Source organism: Bombus impatiens, unplaced genomic scaffold (assembly GCF_000188095.3).
Source record: "Bombus impatiens unplaced genomic scaffold, BIMP_2.2 scf_4015, whole genome shotgun sequence".
In the NCBI taxonomy this organism is placed as follows: domain Eukaryota; kingdom Metazoa; phylum Arthropoda; class Insecta; order Hymenoptera; family Apidae; genus Bombus; species Bombus impatiens.
Genome location: NT_180434.1, coordinates 393,769 through 412,961, shown reverse-complemented (window position 1 = coordinate 412,961; position 19,193 = coordinate 393,769). Strand labels below are relative to the sequence as shown.

At 48.2% G+C, this 19,193-nt stretch overlaps 1 protein-coding gene across 6 annotated transcripts in view; it reads left to right on the top strand.

Annotated features, from left to right (window-relative positions):
* Nucleotides 1-19,193, top strand: part of LOC100743363 (latrophilin Cirl-like) — a 378,777-nt gene that overhangs the window by 79,629 nt on the left and 279,955 nt on the right. For 5 of the 6 annotated variants that reach the window (XM_033324565.1, XM_033324563.1, XM_033324564.1 and 2 more), the window contains exon 1: nucleotides 51-963. The exons of the other annotated variant lie outside the window; for it this stretch is intronic. The gene's annotated coding sequence lies outside the window, so the exon portion shown is untranslated. Of the gene's footprint in view, nucleotides 1-50; nucleotides 964-19,193 lie in introns of those variants that run through there. 6 annotated transcript variants of the gene reach the window in all.

Genomic DNA, 19,193 nt, shown 5'->3' with positions numbered 1-19,193 from the left:
GCGGCGAGCGTCGGTGGTGGGGGCCGACGCTCTCTCGTCCCCCGAGCTCGGTTAGTTTCTCCGTCGACGCCGCTGAAAGCGGATCGAGCGTGTCGTTGTTCTTCCTCGTGGATGATCACCTCGCGGCGAACCGTTCGGAGTCACTGCTGCTTCGTCCTGCCTTACGGGACCCGGTGACTGTTCCGTCGAGTACGATCGTGCGCGATTCGAACGCGTGTCGAACGATCATCGGAATCATGGAGACTCGTGGAAAGCGTGATACACGGTTTGGATAGTGCGCTACGATCGGGGCAGCAGCTGCAATCTACAACGGTGGTGGAGAGATTGAAATTTTTCACAGTGGACCGAACCGACCTACCCCTATGACCGGATGAAACGATTCGTCGAGTAGTGCGCGGAAAACATGGTTGTTTCGTGAGAAATTGTTGCGTTTGTTTTTCTTGTGTACTGGGTGGAAAAAAGTTGGCGAGCAGCCCTGTTGCTCGTTTCGTACGGTGCGTATCATCGTGAGTTGTTTATTCCTCGAGCGTTCTTGCGTTCGAGCGTAGTGAGAACTAGCAACCGGTTCACCACAGTGAGGAGTATAATTTATCAGGCCGTTTGAAGAGACGCGAGAGTTCTCGGTATTTAGCGGTGCGCGATCAACGAACAGAGGAAGGGAGGAAATTTCCAAGGACCGCTTCCTCGTGCCTCGAGGCTACCGAGAGAAGCGAACGCCGAGCCGTCGGACGCTTGGTCGTGCTCCGATCGGTCCATCGATCTTGCGGAAGTACGGCTCGATTTGCCGCGACCAAGGATCCTTTCCTCGTGTCCCGTCGACGTTGATTTTTCTCGCTCTAGCTCGACTCGACTGGATAGCTACGGGACCGGAGTGCTTCTCATGTGTCAGTGACAGTTCTGTGCGTTCCGATTTAAATTCCTCGTGCGATGTACCCAGACCACGCCGTCTTCGTCTTCCATCTTGTAAGTACCCGAGTCGTATTCTATCGGCGTGATCTGTGCGCGCTCGAAATTCAATAAAAACTCGAGAGGTTCCCGCGCTTTTCCAACGCGTGAACGACGACTAAAACACACGACTCGGTTCGTTCTGGATAAAAGCGTTTGAAAATCAAGAGAAGCAGCTCGTGGCAGCGTGCACACGGTATCCTCTGTCGTGAAAGCAAAGGTCGCGAGAAGCGACGGCACCGGTGACTTTGACACGTCCCGCGGGAAGACCTCGCATTAGGTCTCGTTTTACGAGCCAATGCTCAAAGCTTTGCAACGGCTGTGCTTAGTCCGTGGTAACCACAAACGCGTTGTGTGTACACGTGATCCGAGAATTCTATGCGCGTATACGTAGTTGACCCTCGTGCACGTATTTCGGAGTACGGTGAACGAGGCTTGACCTCGAAAAGAATACTCGACGAGTATCCTTCGAAGATTCGGCGTTTCAAAGATACGCGCGTTGTTACCTCCTAGCATTGTTACCTTCGTTTGTAATCGCGTTCGTAGCCAGCCATCCGGATATTGGAATTAAAGCCCGTTCGTTAGATCGACGCGTTACCCGTTGAATCGAGCGTTCGTGATTAGTTGGTGAACAAACCATCCGTTCGTAGACCTTTGATTTTCGCGGCAGAAATTCGTGAAATTTCATGGCGTGTGTGCTGAAGGCTACGTGCCTCTGGCTGCTCCTCTGGGAGAATAAGTTACGACCGGCCGTAAGAAACTTCGGATAGAAGTTGCTGGAAATTTAGGTGACGCCGGTGATCGAAGGCCTCTGGAGAGGAGAGCCGCGTGTGATTCATTTATATCAATATTAGAGCACGTAGGGCGATTACGGCTAACATTCCCGCGATACTTTGTTTTTCTTTCTTGGTTTATCGTCTCGGAGCTTGATTACCGCGATCATCGATCAGATCGTTTAACGAAGAAAACGCTCGAAACAACGATTCGAAGTATCGATAGATAACGCGAGCTCACGGGTTCGCGATAACGGTTCGATTCGTGACATCTGCGGTGCATGCTCGGCCCCCGATGACATTTGCCGTCGGTATTCCACTGTTCTTGCGTTCTAGTCTGATCGCTTTCACAAATGGTGAATCGCCGATCTTTCGTTCGTTCGCGGAAAAACCGTGCTCCGTTAATCCGTTCTCCCACGAGAGAACGAGTCGCGCGCACCACTCGTCGAGGCAGGCTTTTTTTCCTCTCGAAGGTCACGACACTCGTCGTTTTTTCGGCTGTCTGCCATCGAAGCCCCCTGTGCACAGGCCCGTGTATCGGAATATTGGAAAACCGTGTCGCCTCAAAACTCCGACAAATACATCAATAGAAGCACATTCGTCGAACGAAACGCTCCGAGCGCACCAACGAGATACCAGTGTTTTCCCAAGATTTTTGTATTTGCCCGGTCAATTAAGTCCGACCGTGTTTGCGCTCGTTTACACGAACGCTCGTCGTCACGACGAGCTAATTAAGCTTACAAGCGCTTGTTTTTGTCGAATGATTCACAACGTCTTGCACGCTGCATCGTTCTCCCCTGCGATCTTCCTTCTATCTATCTTTCTTTCTTTCTTTCTTTCTTTCCTCGTTCGCTTTCATCTTTTACGATTCGCGGTGAGAATCGCGTTTTCACGCGTGTTTCGGTCACGAACGCGCAAACGTGATCGTGTATCTGGAACGACGACGTGTCCGACCGTGACCGGCCATTTCTTCTCGAATTACGCGATGAAAAGCGAAAATTATTTGCCAAATCGTTTCTGTCGGTAACGACTCAGTTGCCTTTGATTTTCCGCTCTCATCCGTGTTCGCGTGTCAAACTGTTTCGAAACGACAGTCACCGACAGTGGCTTACCGCTTAATTTATACTCCGATTCATTCTCGATTCCGCTTTTTACACCTCCGCGCAGAATCCTTATGAAACATGCAGAGGACATGCCGATGAAAAAGTTGAGAAACGGGTGCAGGTGGCGAAGATACACGAGGAAACAGGAAATACCTGAATCCATTTCGGACGATCGTATCTCTCGGGAAACGAGTGACCACCTTCGCCGCTGCCTCCATCGGTTGCCTCGCCTCGCCGTATTTACTTTGCCGTGAGTGGAAACGGTGCTGGTTTTAATATCGTTCGTTCATTGACTCGTAGCGTTTCGCAATCCGCGAGTATCTCGCCTTACTTTCGTACTGGTTTCGAAAGGGGAAATTTCGTTTGTCCGTAAACCATAAATCCACAGAACCGACTGATCGGGTAATTTTATGGGCTTATACTCGCAGTAATCGCGATAGGGAGGTACCGAAAAGTTTCTGTGCAGCGTAACTAAGAATTATGAGAATTTGTTACGCGCGTTTTCCATACTAGGAAAGACGTAAATTCAGGTATATAGGCAAAGTGTCTATCAAACACTCGTTTCTGCGAAGTTTTCGTCCCAAACGTGTATATTATATAATTTATCCTTGTTTCGGGTATTCCCTTCTCGAGAAGAATTTTAGGCTATTTATTTTTATATGTTTACGTAAGTAGCGACAGGTATGCGAATCTGTTCGCGTTACGATTGCGAGGTCGTTGCGACACCATCGCGAATAGAGGGCATAATTACGACCGAAACACCTCGTTACGAATAGTTTCGTCCTTGTACCGTTAGAATCTCGCAAGCAAAACGATTTTCAAGCGGACACGAGCGCCGGTGGCATCGCTCGATTATCCCCGTTGCTCAATCCGAAACCGTAGATCAAGCCGGCCGTTACAATATTCACGGTGGGACTTTGGCGTCCGACGAAATAACACGTTTCGCGCGTTTCCTTCGAAACTCGCTGGAACGTAACGCGTCGACGAGCATTTTTCGCGCGTTCAACCGGCTCGCTCGCGAGTTTTCTCTCTCTGTCTGTCTGTCTGTCTCTCTCTCTCTCTCTTTCTTCCTCTTTCTCTGTTCAACGTATACGTGTGTGTACGGAGACGTGGCATCGACGTGGCGCGCGATCATAATGTTAAATCGCGGCCGTCCGGCTCGGTCCGGTGTGTGTATCGTGCCGAACGCGGCGCGTACGGTGCCGATAAACTTAGTAATGGCAGAAAAATTGCCGCGATTAAGGTTGAAAACACATCCAGCAACCGCCATTTTCTCACAACACCTGCGAATTACGCGTAATTGCCGTTCCTTCGTCCCGTTCCATCTCTACCGGCGATCCGTTCCTGGGAACCCGAGGGCAGTTCATTGTCTAACGCCGCGTACGCCGTGTCCGTGTCACGAAAGAGAGAGGAAGAAAGATAAAGATAGAGAAAGACGGTATAGGGATAATCGTCATGTCGAATCGAAAATTAACGTTAAATCGTGGCCCTACGGATCGTTCGTCCTTAGACGGAGTAGGATCGTGCGGAGCCGCGAAGAAAAACACGCTCGCTCCGAAACATCCGTTCATCTGACGTTCGGATCATCCGTGTCGAATCACGGAACTGTTAAATTTCCGCGGGATTATAGACGACCATCGTCGATGCTGGATCGAGGACCCGTTGGATATATCACGATTTTATTTCTCGCGATGCGACACGGAAAATCGTCAAAGCGTCGCACTAGTATATACGTTGTATCGAAATTACAATCGAATTCGCTATCGAAACGTCGAAGGCTGAGATATTCGAAATCGTTTGGAATAGAGTCTCGAATAATTTCCAACGATTGTAGAAAAAAAGGAATAGTTTCGATTTGTAACGCGAAGAACGCGGCGGAGAGGCGAGCGAGATCGATATTTGGTTTTTGAGCTTGAAGCAACGAGCGCATTTCGGCATTGTTTTCTCTCCGCTTTATAGAAATTTCCTTGGAACATGGCTCGAATACGGGGCGCCGAGGATTATTAACGACGCCGCGTTATCGGCGTTTCTGACGCGAGAACGCGCTGATACTCGCGGGCGGCGGCACGGTGTTTCGATAGGCGATGAGCGCGGCCCGGAATATACGTAACGGTGTTAGAGCCGTTGGCGGTTTCGCGATATCGATTGTTTTCACGGCCCCGTGCCGTGCTTCGGAATAGTTGGCGAGCACGAGTGCGGAAAATGCGTAACATTATCCTACTCGGGCATGCATGCTTCTAAGTGGTAGGTTCGAGTTGCAATTCTCTCCTCCTCCACCCTCTCTTTGTCTCTCTTTCACCCTATTGGAGATTCGGGGCGCATGTTCGAGTCGTGGACTGGCATTTCACGATCGAATCGCTCTCTTTCCCGGAAAATGTTATTCGATGATTAACTATTCATACGAAGTCGCGATAGACATTTATATCTGGATAATTGTAATCTGTTTGGGATCAGACGTTCGACGATTTAACGTTTGGTTTGTTCCCAAAGATTTCCATTATCAGACGATTCTCGGCTTGGAGAAGTAAATTCTAGTACGAGGCATATGAGGTACGAGCTGTTGGTTTTGTAATCGAGTAAGAACGGAATACGGTAGAACTAGGAAATATTTATTTAAATTCATCGGGGGTCAAACAGTTCGTGCAAGTGGAGTTTATATAATGACAGCTCATTCATTTTCGCGCTCCTAGTGATTTTTAAGTGACTTCTAATGGATCCAACGAGCAGAAGATCGTTTAATCGAACTAACTAACTAACTAAAATTTCATTCGTATAAACGAATATTAGATAAATGGATTTTCGTTGTATCGCGCAACAAGACAGGCAATTTCGAAATACTAATTTTAGCTATCACTTGTTGGAGACAGTTTTGCGAAAATGTGACCCGCAATATGCAAATTTCTACGTTCTGAAAATACTTTCGTGTCAGATTTAATCAGACCGTTTAAAGAATCATCGATGCAATGATAGTGGCAAGAATACGAACGAGGGTGGAAGAAAGTGGTTTTACTGAGGCGAGTTCGATTCAACTGTTCGCGGCGATTTGAAACGTAGCTTGCACAATGGTTTTACGCACGTGCACGCACACGGTCACGCGGACGCGTCACACGCAGCGCGTACACGAGTGGCCTCTTATCGGGTGGAAGAACGCGCGTAGCCGCGTATGTAGGAGGCGTGTTTGCGAAGTTATGGTGTCCACGAGCTTTTATGGGCTGGCCCTGCAAGTATACCTGTGTGTTCACGTTTGCGAGTTTGTGGCGCGTGTAAACGCACACACGCGTACGCGTGCTACTTTGAGAGCGCGGAACAGGCTCGATCAGGACTTGGCCGTAGCAAATAACTACACGTGTCCAATTAGACACGCGAAACTGTTACTCGATAGTGGATACTCTGTAACCGCGGGAACGTCGGGACGACCTCGGGATTTCGTCCCGTAATTAGACGGCGCGAACCATCGACTGCGCAATTTTCTCATTTCGCAACCGCCGCATGAGAAACCCGTCTCCTTTTCTGGTGCGCGGGAATATCTGTCGGCATGCTCGAAAACGAACGACACGTACGTTTTCGGTTTCTTCGAGATCTCTTCGATGGAAAGATTTTTGCTTCTGTCGCGATGACAGACGTGGTTTCTATTGCCAGCCATCGATGCTCGATCTGAACGAGCGCGCTTGGATGCTTCTACCCTTGACTGGTAGGGTGTGATACTTGCTATGAGACTGGTAGGGTAAACCAGATCCGGTTATGACCAAAAAGACCGGTACGTTATAATAATAACTACAAGCTTCCATTGATCGAATATAAAATACGTTTATGAAATGCACGTAATTATATACCCATTGAAAATCTGAGGAAAAAGGAAGGTAAAGAATAGTACCACTTAAATTTAAGTATGTAGTTCGCTTACTTACTCGTCGCCAGATGTTCGCCATATCAGAGTCTATCTCTTCGTCCTATGTATTTCCGAGATTTCACTGCTACAAGCAGTCTGCTGTCCCGTGGTTGCGCGCCAGACTTCATTCTCTTAAAAGCATGTCCCTTCTGTTTGGCGGGGAGGACGGAGAGCAATGGGATCGCAGGGTCGGCTTTTCGTAAGCGTAATTTGCGCGTAATTATCGCGGATAGCGATACAGCTAGCTGCGATGAACCATTTATGTGATTAATAGAGGCCGGTAGTTCGCGAGCCTACGGCTCTGTTCTTCTCCTTCGGCCGACGCCGCATCGCCGCCGCCGGTCGGCGTGTCTACCTGCGCGCGTGCACGTACACGTACACCTACGTATGCATGTACGAGAGATTCTCGCTCGAGGTATGCTATTATCATAATTGCCGCCAATAACGGCCCGTGATTGGCGCACTTCACGCTTACCTAGTGCTCTTTTTCGGAAGTTTTGCATCCTTTGGCCGCGCTGCCCTTCTCTCTGGCCCCGTCTTCCTCGCTCCCACTTTCCCCCTTGCTGTTCACCCCTTTTTTTCTCGTCTACCTGTGCCAGCTCTCTCGCCGATCGTTTCCTCCCTCTTTGGCTCCACGTCTTGCTTCTCGCGCGAGGATCCACAGTATCTCGAACGATGTTTGAATCGTTGTTCGCATCTGCACATGTTACAATCCGTGATTTGAAATTCCCGAGAGGCGAGAATCGCAGCCGGCAAACATACGATACACGGAGAAAATTAATCCAGAGGAATTCGACGCGATTCCAACTCCTTTTCGGCCTCTTCTAACAGTCGTACCTTCTTCGTCCCTTTCCGCCCTTACTCATGGCAGTCGCTTATTCTTCCGGAGTATACGTCTGTGTTACTTCTTTACCGTACTTTTCTTCTATCTCGCTCCTCTTTCTACTTGCAACAACTAGGCAGACCAGGTTACACGGCGAAAAATATTACTTTCGATGGAAGCACGTCTTGGAGCGTAAACCCCCTTTTCATCCGTTACTCGCTGCGAAACGACCCGTCGATTTGACTACCTCGTACTTCGCACGACTGTCGTCTCTTTCCTTGTAACCTGTCTACCACTTCTTGCCTCTCGTTTCTTCGACTTCCCACGGGAGGAGCGGGATAAGGTGAAAGGACAGGCGAGACTCTGGTTGCAGCGAGAGATCTCGTTGTTGAAAATGGTACGCCGTTGTTGTAGAACGACGATGCCGACAACACGGGAGGACCACGTCGAGTTCCGCGTTTTTCTCGCCGTACCGGCCGGTGTAGTTTATTTAAATTTCACGACGCAACAGCGCGTCGCAAACGTAATCGCCGCGAATCTCGACCAGTTGCGACATTATTACCGCGTGACTCAAGAAACGGGCCAATTCCAAGTACGGAACAGTGGCAACCGTTCCTTATAAACTCGCTGTTCGTCATTTCCTTTTCGCGAAACGGAGGATTGTTACGTTCAAGTCGTTCTCCTTTAAATTGCATCGTGCAGCGATTGATGCGCCGCGTAAAAATGCAAATATCTAGCGATTCCAATGGATACACAGATTATCGTACTCTTCAACGCGGCATGTTTTAAGTGACACATTATCCTTGCAGATATGAGCATCGCAGAAGGTCAAATTAATTACAGAATATGCAGAAAATATCAATTTTTTATTCACTTATTTACATAATACGTATATGTGTTACATTTTAATTACATTCTCGACGTACCCCTTTGAATTTTTTCCTACTCTATTCATATCCTGAATTTACATATATTTATTCTCTATTTGCATATGTATATCATTGTCATAGCAGGATCATAGTTCTTTCAGCGATCTAATATCTAAAAATAGATCTGATATATACTAGACTGTACAACTGTAGGAACAAGTTTAATGGTTAATGTCTCGTAAACCTTGGCTCTCCAATCCCCGATAACGATCTGTTGCGAGCTCTAAGGCCTAACAAATTAGTCTCATGTTCGCTAAAAGATACGGCCAACGCTAAAAATCGTCCACGTAAGCCGTTAAAATAGCCAAGGCCGTTTCGAGTCGCGTGCTTGACTGTCCGGCACATTTTCTCTGACCGCTATAATCGCGGGTGACGCACTACCGCAGAAAACACGACGGGAACGGTGGTGTCCGATGTGTCAGCGAGACGCGCGTCAAAGGTTTTAATCTGGTTGTATCAGATCGTTGGCTTTTTGCGCTCACGCGCCGCGACGCGTCAGGCCAGACCGGCTGGGCGCGTGCAACTGACATTTTGCAAAATCAACCTCTCTCGTTTACGAAATCGCGTCACCGCGAGAAAGGGGGAGCAAAAAAATGAGATTCACACGCGCTCTCTCCCTCTCTCTTCGTGGAAATGCCGGCTCGTAGGCGCTGGATCTGCCCCGACGCGTTTCATCGAACGTATCCACGTGCTCGTTTCGCTCGAGACATAATTTATGCGCGGTTACGATCTGAACAAGGTGTTCCTCTTCTTTTTCCTTCGTTATTGAAAAGCATTACGAGTCGTCATTTATAAGCTGTTTATTGCCTATATTTATATATCATAGGATAGCGTAGAACTTTTCCGATCGTCGAATAGTCCCGTGATTGCATTTGGAAAAACGCTTCATAGCCTTGGGTGTACTTCTACCGTGGTAACAGTAAGGCTAGCACGTGATTATTTCTTTGGATGGCGTATGAAAAACGGCATAATACAGAGGTAATAATTGAAGAATTCGCAACCGCGAGGAGGCTTCTCCAATATTTAACTCGTATTTATTGGAAGTGGAAATAGATGCGATCAATTTGGTTTCAGGTTGGTGAAAGTGCTTTATATTTAGGTGAACTTTGTTGGTTTACTAAAATTATTGCTGCGACCCTTGCGAGCGTTTCTGCGATCGAAGGATTAGGATTTTACCAAAATCACTTACCTTGTACAATTTTCTATTCGTCTTGTAACGTACGCAAAGTACTTCTTTCTCACAATACGCGCGTCCAACACGTACGAGTCACTCTCCGAAGCAATATTTTCTCGGAAGGTGAATTTAGACGGTCCCCGGGCGAGGGAAGAAATTCGCCCGAGTCTACGTGTCGACAGGGCCGTGGAACACCTTACAAGTGAGAGTCACGCATTGACAGTTTGGTAATGGAGCCCGGCTCGCTACCAGATTCAACGGAGACGCCTGGTATAGACGTATCTCGTTGGTCGATATTACCTTTTGGCGACCTGAAAACGTAGCGTTGGTGCTACGGTGCTCTTTCGTTGCGTCAAAAGAGCGTGCGAACACGTAGCCATCCGACCACACGTGCACGCGTGCATCGTACGATCGTTTGTCTGTGTACATCAAGGGAGAGACTCTATTCGGGTGTACGCGTGAACCTGGTGCACGCCATAGATGCGCTCGAAAACGCGGAGAGCCGGTGCAACCACCTACATTCACATCGAAACCCACTTTGCCACGCGGCGACAGACACACGATAAAGGGGAAACAGCTAAATGCCTTGTCAGCAATGGTGTGTGGCCGCGCCAATGGCGTCCGACAGGGTCGCTACAATCAATATATGGTGTAACTATCGCGACCGTACCGACTTTTCGTTCCCATTTCCTCAGAATTTTCCACGATTCACAATTCAACGCTCTTGCTGAAAAATCACGTATACGTACGTATTGGTGCGAGCGCAGATTGGCGAGACCGTGGACGCAGCAGTCAAGCATCCAATTTATATTCCAGCGAGTGTCAGGGAAGTTAGTTTAGCAGAGCGCGTTCTTTCTACCTTCGGTGATCGACGTGCGAGAGCAGAAATGGTATTCAATACGGTCTCGTCTAATTTTTCGCTTAAACAAACACGTTCGGTTTTCATCTCGCTCTATCCTTTCGTGCCTCGTTCTCTTCGCTGGTCGATTAATTTCTGCGATATTTCCGATATCAATGAAACGACGAACGGCTTCGATCGCTTCTCCTCGAGCCGCGTCCGTCACAACGAAGCTCCCTTCTTGTCTCTATCTTTCGGAATCTCGACGGATTGTGACACCATGTCGACTTATCTTCGCGCGCAGCGAATGATAGAAGACTGTTTTTTCGTCTTCTTTCGAGCTTCCTTCTTGCTCGAGTCGAAGCGTTCTCGAGTGCCGGAAGAGCGATGAAAATAACCCTGAGAAAGGGGGTCTTCCTTGGTACGTTGGACGCGACAGAAAGTGTCCCTCCTCGTGGTAGCTTCGATGCAACGTGCTCGCTGAATGGCGTTTAAATCAGCCAGCCCTAGCTACCGTTGATTTATCGCGTCGCTGTCCTCTTTTTTTCTCGTCGAATTTCTGGCGTATCGCGACTAGCTCTGGATTTACTGCATTTGGAGCGACTATGAACGCAACGTGGAAATGCGGCGTGCACAACGGACGCTCGAGACGGGAAAGGAAATTGTTAGCATTATACGGGCTAGCAACGGACCGTGGCTGTGTTGCAAAATCGAATTCGCTCGTGTCCCATTGCGATGACCCAATTGCGGTGCACCCGCCGGCGAATTAATCGAACTGCATCTGCGTTACGTTTTTACCAGTCGTTGATCGCTGTTTCTACGGCCATCGATGTTTTTCCTCTGGATTGCAAACACGTATTTAAAAAAGAGGGTGTAAGAAAAAAGAAGGATAAAAAGTTGGCGTGTCATGGGGTGGTAGGGTAGGCGTGGGAGACGTTGAATTCGCGCGTGGTTGAATGTATCGCGAGGGTGCTAAGAGGGATAATCGGCGGTCGTGTCATCGTGCTTTCCAATAACTCGCCTTTCGCACCCGTGAATTCATTGAAAAGAAACCGAGGAATCAATGAGCGAAAGGAGGAAGGGCAAAATGGACAGGGTTGAACGAGAGGTAGGGCACCCCCGTGTTATTTATGGGGGTTGCGCGCGTTTAATGTAAAGCCGGTCTTATCTTTTACGCGATTTAAGGGGGTTGTAACTACACGTAATCACGCAGCACGCGTACCGCCTGAACCTGTCCCTTTCACTTTGGAATCCGTTGAAATGCCCACGTTTTTCTCCACTGGATTCAACTCTTTCTCGTCGCCGGCTGTACTCGCCGGCGCTCTTTCCCTTTACTGTTTTTTTCTCATACGCTTTTTACCATCGTATGAATTGTAGAGCGAAGTGGATCTTTCGCGTTCGCGTTACACTGCCTGGTAATTTACTCGATTGTGGGGAACTCGTCTAGTTACGAATACGTAGCAGTTTGTTCAGCTATCAGGAAGGCTATTCGTTGCTGTTCCGAGCCTCAGAATACTGAGAATACTATTACTGGATGTAATAGGTGGATAGGTATATATATATTCTTTAATGTTCGAACTCGGAACGTTACAACGTTTTACGTAACTATTTAAATATCGTAGATTCGTGGCGTTTTTCGCGTTGCGGAAAGTATAATATCACGTATAATTGGGAAAAATCGTCGGAAATGGTTAACTGATTTCGAACGGTCCATTCCAAAATTACACGCAAGTATATTGGAAGCGTATTACCTGGCATTTGCAGCGGTTGCAGCACATTTACGAACCACGAGGAGTTAAACTGGAAAATTACAAATATCGTCGAAGGATTTTCTTAACTGCGGCCGTAACGAGCAAGTGAAAACAATCGGATAAAGTAGGTAGGAGTTGGTACAATTGCCTGGCGTAGCAGCCTCGAAACACTGAAAATGGTCCCGAAGTCTGTTCACCACGTGCTGCTGGCCAGCAATAGCGCGCGCGGTAAAACGCGGTCGACGACACTCGGGGACCGATGTTGTCGTTGTCTTTCTCCGTTTCTTTGTCCTTGCTTTCGTGGTAGTTGCCGTGGATGGAAAAGGATGGTGACTGTTCCGAGGTAATTTTATTTAGAAACGCCGCGTGCGCGCCACTGTACTCGTTACAGAAGGTAATAAAACGGGTCGCCAGCAGCCCGTAGGCATACAGGCTGCGCTGTGTTTTCGACTAATTAACGTTGCCGGTCGCCACGACGCTTCGTGCCCGGTTTTAATATCGGCCTCGTACGCGACCGATTCGAATATTCCTCGGCTCTTTGATATTCCGTGAACAACGTGACCCGCGTTACGCCACCAACGTTAACGGCGTTGTTACGTGGATAATTTCTTTTTCCACCGATAGTACTCCCTCCTTCCTGTGTTACAGTTCCTGTGTCGAAGCACGACACGCGCGGCAAGCGCAGTCAGGCACACCCTTTTTTCATCGCGTTGAAATAATTGTCTACCCACTCGCGATCATCCGATCTTTAAACGCACTTTTTGTACGTTTACTAGCAATTTGTCGGCTATAGAATTCACAGAGGCTGCGATTACATTCCTTACAATTACGATTAATTTATTTTCAACGCCTTACGGTGCTAGGTGTTCATTCGCGATTAGCGAATACCGATTGTCACCAGATTAACTCGAGCGTTTATTATAGTTAATCCCCCTGGCGATGGTACGCACGGTTCCAAGAATAGCAATTAACGATTATTTTTTTCGTCGCGTTTCCTTCAGCCCCCCTGCCATTCGTCTATCCTTTGGTCGCTGTTTTTCCATGGCGTTGACGGAGTTGACGGGACGAGTCCATTATACGGCTTGCCGCGACCGGCCGACAGTAAGCCGGGATTTATCGCCATAAACAGATGCACTGGTACGTGCTGCTTCTTCTCTCATTAAGCATCTGCGCGCGAGGCAATTTCGAATTGGAATAAATCTTGTTTTATCGTCGGCCGCGGACGCGATTATCTCGTCAGCGGTTGCGTAGCCGTGCTACGACGTCCAGGTGATTTCGAAACTCGAATATCGGCGATCAGTCGCGTTCTTTTTTCACGATTCTCGATGTTCTCCTCTGCTATCGACCAAATGCTTGTTTTTCTCGCGAAAGCCCATGTCGCGAGTATCGCGTACGTCTTATCGACGTTCGTTTTCATCGTCGCTCCTTGTCTGCGAAATGACAGTGTTCTCGCACGATGCGACAACAGAACATTTTATAATAGAAACGATCAGGCGAGAGTATAATCGCTGGCACGAGTGATATTTTCCAACGATCGGTATTATTTCGATGTTGTGCACGTTACGCTTTTCCAAGCGAAGTCACGCGAACCGTTTCTAAGTGCTTTGTATTTTTTCCTCTTTCCTTTTTTTACGGTTTGTTTTTTCTTTCCCATTTGATCGACAAGCTGCTCGGTAAATCCGAGTTACTCCAGTAGCGGAAAACACCGGGAATTTTGTTCGCTCTTCCTGAGAAATATCGCAGAAGGAACATCTGTGTACTCATTTCTCTGGCTCCCTAAGGATACTCTAGGAAGCTGCGTAGACAGGCAATAAACCATAAGTCGTTGACGGCTCGGAGGAGACTCGAAAGGTTCTTTCCTGCCGCTAAGGACTTCCTTCTTCACGAAACCTTTAGCATCTAAATTCTCCCTTACTTTTCTTCATTTTCCCCTTCGCTCTCTCTCTCTCTCTCTCTTTCATTCTCTGTTTCTTCTTTTCCTCTGATCTTTCTTTCTCCTTCTGTATCCTTTCGCAGCTTGAAAACTTGGTGGTAAAAACGTGGGCGAGTCGGACGGTGTATTCGCTCCCCTTGCGAACTCCAGCAACTCGCTTTTAATCGTTATTGTCCCGATGTAAGTGTTGTAAGGCCACCCCCGTTGTTGCGCTCTGGAGAGCATTGTTACGGTTCGTAGTACGCAACAGCGGCATCTTCGGGGTCGGTAGCCCTTCCCATCGGCCGTAGGATAAGCCCGAATTTCGCATTATACCCGTAATTCGCACGTTCCGCTTTCACGAACCCTCCTTTTATTCCTTTGTTCTCGTTTTCGTCTCTCTTCCTAGCTCGTTCGTTTAACCTTGTCGCTCGTCTCTCCGCGTCCCTTTAATACTTTTATAACGTCCTACATATAGGCGACCTGTACAGAAAGCTCGGAACCCTCGGCTCGGTGATCCTCAGTGGCAGCTTCCGATTTCGTGAAAAGCCTTTGGTTCCCCGACGTTACATCCATACCGTTCATCTCTGCCTTGGTCTCGTGTGTAACGGAGGGTTAAAGGTTACAGGACAACGATCAGGGGCCACGGTTAATCGTTGTCCGCGGCTAATCGTCCCGGGTTAGTGTTTTACCACAGGGAGTAGCTTCATTCCCTCGGTGGATAGCAAGGCAGGAACAAGTCTCAGATTAGGAAACCCGTTCTCGCCGGTTTTTCTCCGGTATTTATGCAAATGAAGCACGCATTCTGAAAGCAATTCTGTGTTTAGCGTCCACCAAATGGATCCGGCGTCGAGAATGGTCGAGCGTTTTTCAGACGCGTCTCGGCGCGTCCAGCCGCGTGCACCGGATTAGATAAACCCGAACGGTCGATCATCGTTTCGCCGCACGAATTCAAATTCCTCTCTCGATCGACGAGAAAGGCAAACGCGAAAGAGAGATCCCGAAGGTCGAAGACACCCGCGGCCGCGGCTTCCAATCGTACTCGCACCGTCGATCGATTTATAATTGGATTACCGCGGTCGTAATTCGCGGTGAATGCTAGTCACAGCTATTACCGAACCGCCATGAATAATGCATTAACGCTTATGGAATGCCCGTCCGAACAATGATTGTCATTGACTCGATGATGAACCGAAGTATCAGATTCGTATCGGTAATGAATGCCAGCGCGCGCGTTTGCCTCGTTCGCTCGCTTACTCGCACACACTCGCTCGATCGCCCGCCCGTCCACTCGACTCTCTCTTCCATTCTCTCTTTCTCTCTCTCTCTCTCCCTTCGTTGCAATTACAATCGAATCTCGTGACGTTCGTGCGGTTTGACGATTGTAATACGGTATTCTAACATTGTATGCGCCTCTCGGCAGATGTCACGTGGTCCTGAAAGAACCCTCGTCCAGCATCTTGGGATATAACCTTATCTTCGATCAGAGACGATCACACACGATACGAGATCTCGTACACAGAGGAACAGAGAGAGAAAGAGAGAGAGAGAGAAACGGCGCGCGTTCTCTTTCGTGACGCCGACGACCAACCAGGTACACCTATACCAGACCGGTCAGAGTGGCAATGGTTGCGCGCGATTCACATCGACGCTTCATTTTTACGTTTTATAATTTACCGCGTGATATATAGTGCAGTAAAAGCTTGGCGGGGGGTACTGGCGTAACCGAGCCACGCTTGCTATGAATATGGAATCCGTGAATAGAGGAACGATTTTATGAATGCTCGAACGAATATGGTTAAGCGCGAGCCACGTCCTCGTGATACGGCCGCGATTTGCAATGCTAATAATTTCGCGTGATTTTATAATGCTCGTTTGACCGGAAAACATCGAGCCGCGCGACTCTTTGCCTGGTTGTATCATGCGTGTATCGAATACGTTACTCGTCGAGACAGTGGTACCTACATGTACGTTCTGACGACCGAGGAATCGGTGTATCTTCGTATTTTGACATCGAGTCGGACATCGATCGTCCAGAAGGATCACGATCGACTACCGATTCGCAATTTCCGCCCGCATCACGGTCGTTCTCCGTTGCAGTCGCGAGAATCCGCGAGAGACGTTTGATTAATGCGTCCATGGACCCGCGGACATCATTTTTCAATATCTCAGCGAGAGAATTTAAATGCACCACGAAGAGCAAATCGTGTCGGAGAAAAGGGAAGGTCGTGTGTATGGTCGTGCAATCTTCTATTTGTATCTGTCGTCATGATGAGATACAAAAAGACGCGGGGAAAGAGAGAAAGAAGGAGCACGCGTGCTCAAACGGGCTCCCGTTGTGTTGTGCCCTCGGTGTCTCCTCGATCGCTCCTCGGCCATCGAGAAAGAGAAAACGACCTCGCCGACTAGCAGATACTTATAATCCCGATTCGTTACAATAACTCTTGTTTCTTGTGCAACGCGCCTCTCTCGTATATGCTTCGCAAGCGTTCGAATTCGATCGACGGGAATCTAACCAGTCTCGTCTTATTAGGCACGCGTGCACACACTCGTGAACGCGCGTACACGTGCAGGAGATCGGTTCGTCGGTGATGGTAGCGAAACCAATAAAGCATGACTCGCCGTATCTTCTTTTTCGGTGATCGAAGTTTAATTGTGAGTTGAATTTGAATTCGATCGTCGACGTGCTCGCGATGTATCTCGTTGATCGTTCTCTACTTCTCGTCCGTGCTAGGACTGTTTTCGATCTCTTTTTTATCCAGACCTCGAACGTTCGAACGAGCCATGTACGGTTCATGATCGCATGCGTCTTCCTTTAGTTTTGATGTACGAACATCGTACCTTTTGTCTACGGATAACGAGACGCGGCTATTACAGACTCATTGTTGTAAATGTAATGAATTTCATGAGTGACGAATCGCATAAGAACGCCGTATCTTTTATTTGTATTCTTATTCTTTTCGGATCCGCTCCGACGATTCACTCGTATATATTGTACCTGTATACGTTATATACCTGTTCGTAAAAGTAACGCTTCGATTCGAAGTCTCTGGCGTCACGTATTAATCTTCGATGACGCGTCATAGAAAAGCGTGTCTCAATAGGAATATGTAATATCTCTGTTCGGTCGCGATTTGAGCTGTCTGCCCCAGCATAGCGATCGCGAACAATGTAATTTATAACAGCGTACCCATCAAACGCTTGGAGCGAGCGGAGGAAATCACGCGTCGGGCGAGACTAATTACGATAGGGGAACCGCAGGCAGATCTCTTTTATCCTCGTAGAGAGAATCGGAGTTGATAAGCCTCACCTCCGTTACGATATCATTACGACACTATCGTTAATTCTAACTGAAACGTAACGTCCAATTAACAACGGCTAGTTCGAAACGTGTATAATCTGGCCGGCATCGAACTGCAAGGCCGCATCCCCGCCAGCCCCGAGCCAGTTATTACGAAAAATTTTTTAAGGCCGTCTAACCTACGCCGAGATATACGTTTGCTCGTATATACAATCCTGGAAGCTATACGGTAACCCTACGGGGGTGAACATAAAACCTGTTTCAAGTAGAAGGCCAAAATTACACGTCCCGTAGCTCGAGTTTAGTTCGTGATCGCGCAGCCTCTTGGGCATAAAACAGTATACTACCTACCGTCTTCCCTCCGAGGAGCTACTAAGATGAGTAGTAGCGAGCCGAGGATGGTGGAACCGTTCTCACCCAGCCGGCCTATTCAGACTGTTCGCCAAGGTGTTACGTGCTTTACGCGTTCGAATACGAACGAGCCAGGTACAAATTAGAACCATGAACAGCTCGTTTCTACGAGGAGCCTGGCATCTGAGCTGCGAGCACGAGAATCTTCCGTTCGATCGGTTCGATAAGACGCGACACAAGGAGAAAGCGTACGAGTGATTTTATCGAGGGAACAGGCAAAAGTAAGCAGATACAGAAACAAGATAGGGGAGGGAAAGAAAGGGCGACAGGCGCGATTAACAAGTCTGTGAAATTCCGAGTATCAGCTTACTAATAACGACGGTAATAACAACAACAGTAACAATAGTAATAGCCGGGCTTTTTATTACCCCGCGCGAACAAAGCAGGAGGTTTCAGGCCAAGCCTGGCCACTTTACAACCTAACCTAAAGAGGTACGAAGTTGGGAATGGAGGGATGAGGGTAACGCAGGAAAGGGAGGGAAACGGTTGCGCGGTGGGACGAGCATAATAATAACGGCTGCACAGATCCCAGGAGTGAGATACATGGGGCGCGTAATTCAAAAAATACGACACACGCGGAACCAACCACGGACAATACCTGTGGCGATGCTAATAAAAATCGCGAGATTGCGTCATTCAAGAGCTTTTGCTTTTTCTTCGACTCTGTCGCTCCCTTTTCGCTTCTGTACCGATCCTTCTCCCTCAGCGAGATTATTTTGCTCGAGCAAAGGAACTCTAAGAGCGGTGCCTCGATAAATTCTCCCCGAAGTCTCTAAGACAGCGATAAATTACTAATTACCCCGCCATCCTCTTTACGTCGATAAACTTCCAAACTATATTCGCGCTTCAAACGGTCATTAACGATTCCCAAGCAGCAGGAATGCCTCGGTCGTAACAACGCGGACGTTTCTTTCGACGAATTTCCATTTCCCCGCGAGCACTGGACAACTCGGTTACGTTTTTCCTCCTGTTCGCAGGGAAACTGTATTTCTTCGATAGAGAACAGTTGCTCGGTCGTTTTCTTGCACGTGGAACGCCCTAAAAAAGGTAGTTATTGCCCTCTTAATTTCCAATCTCTCGAACAAACGACAGATATAGCGCGAGTTTCCATTGGTAAAGCTTTGTTACAAGCACAGGTAGCAGTTACAAACGTTCCGATCGTGCGAAGAGCCACGTACAGTTTTCATCGGCTGAGAATATCGCTAATAAAGTAGATAACGTTCCATCCACGCGTGACGTACGATGAATTGAAAACACGTCGTGCACGTTGATCGAGAGCCCGTCTCGAAGGCCCCGAATTTGGTCCCCGAAGCGATGGATTTCTTTTTTCGACCTCCCCCCGCC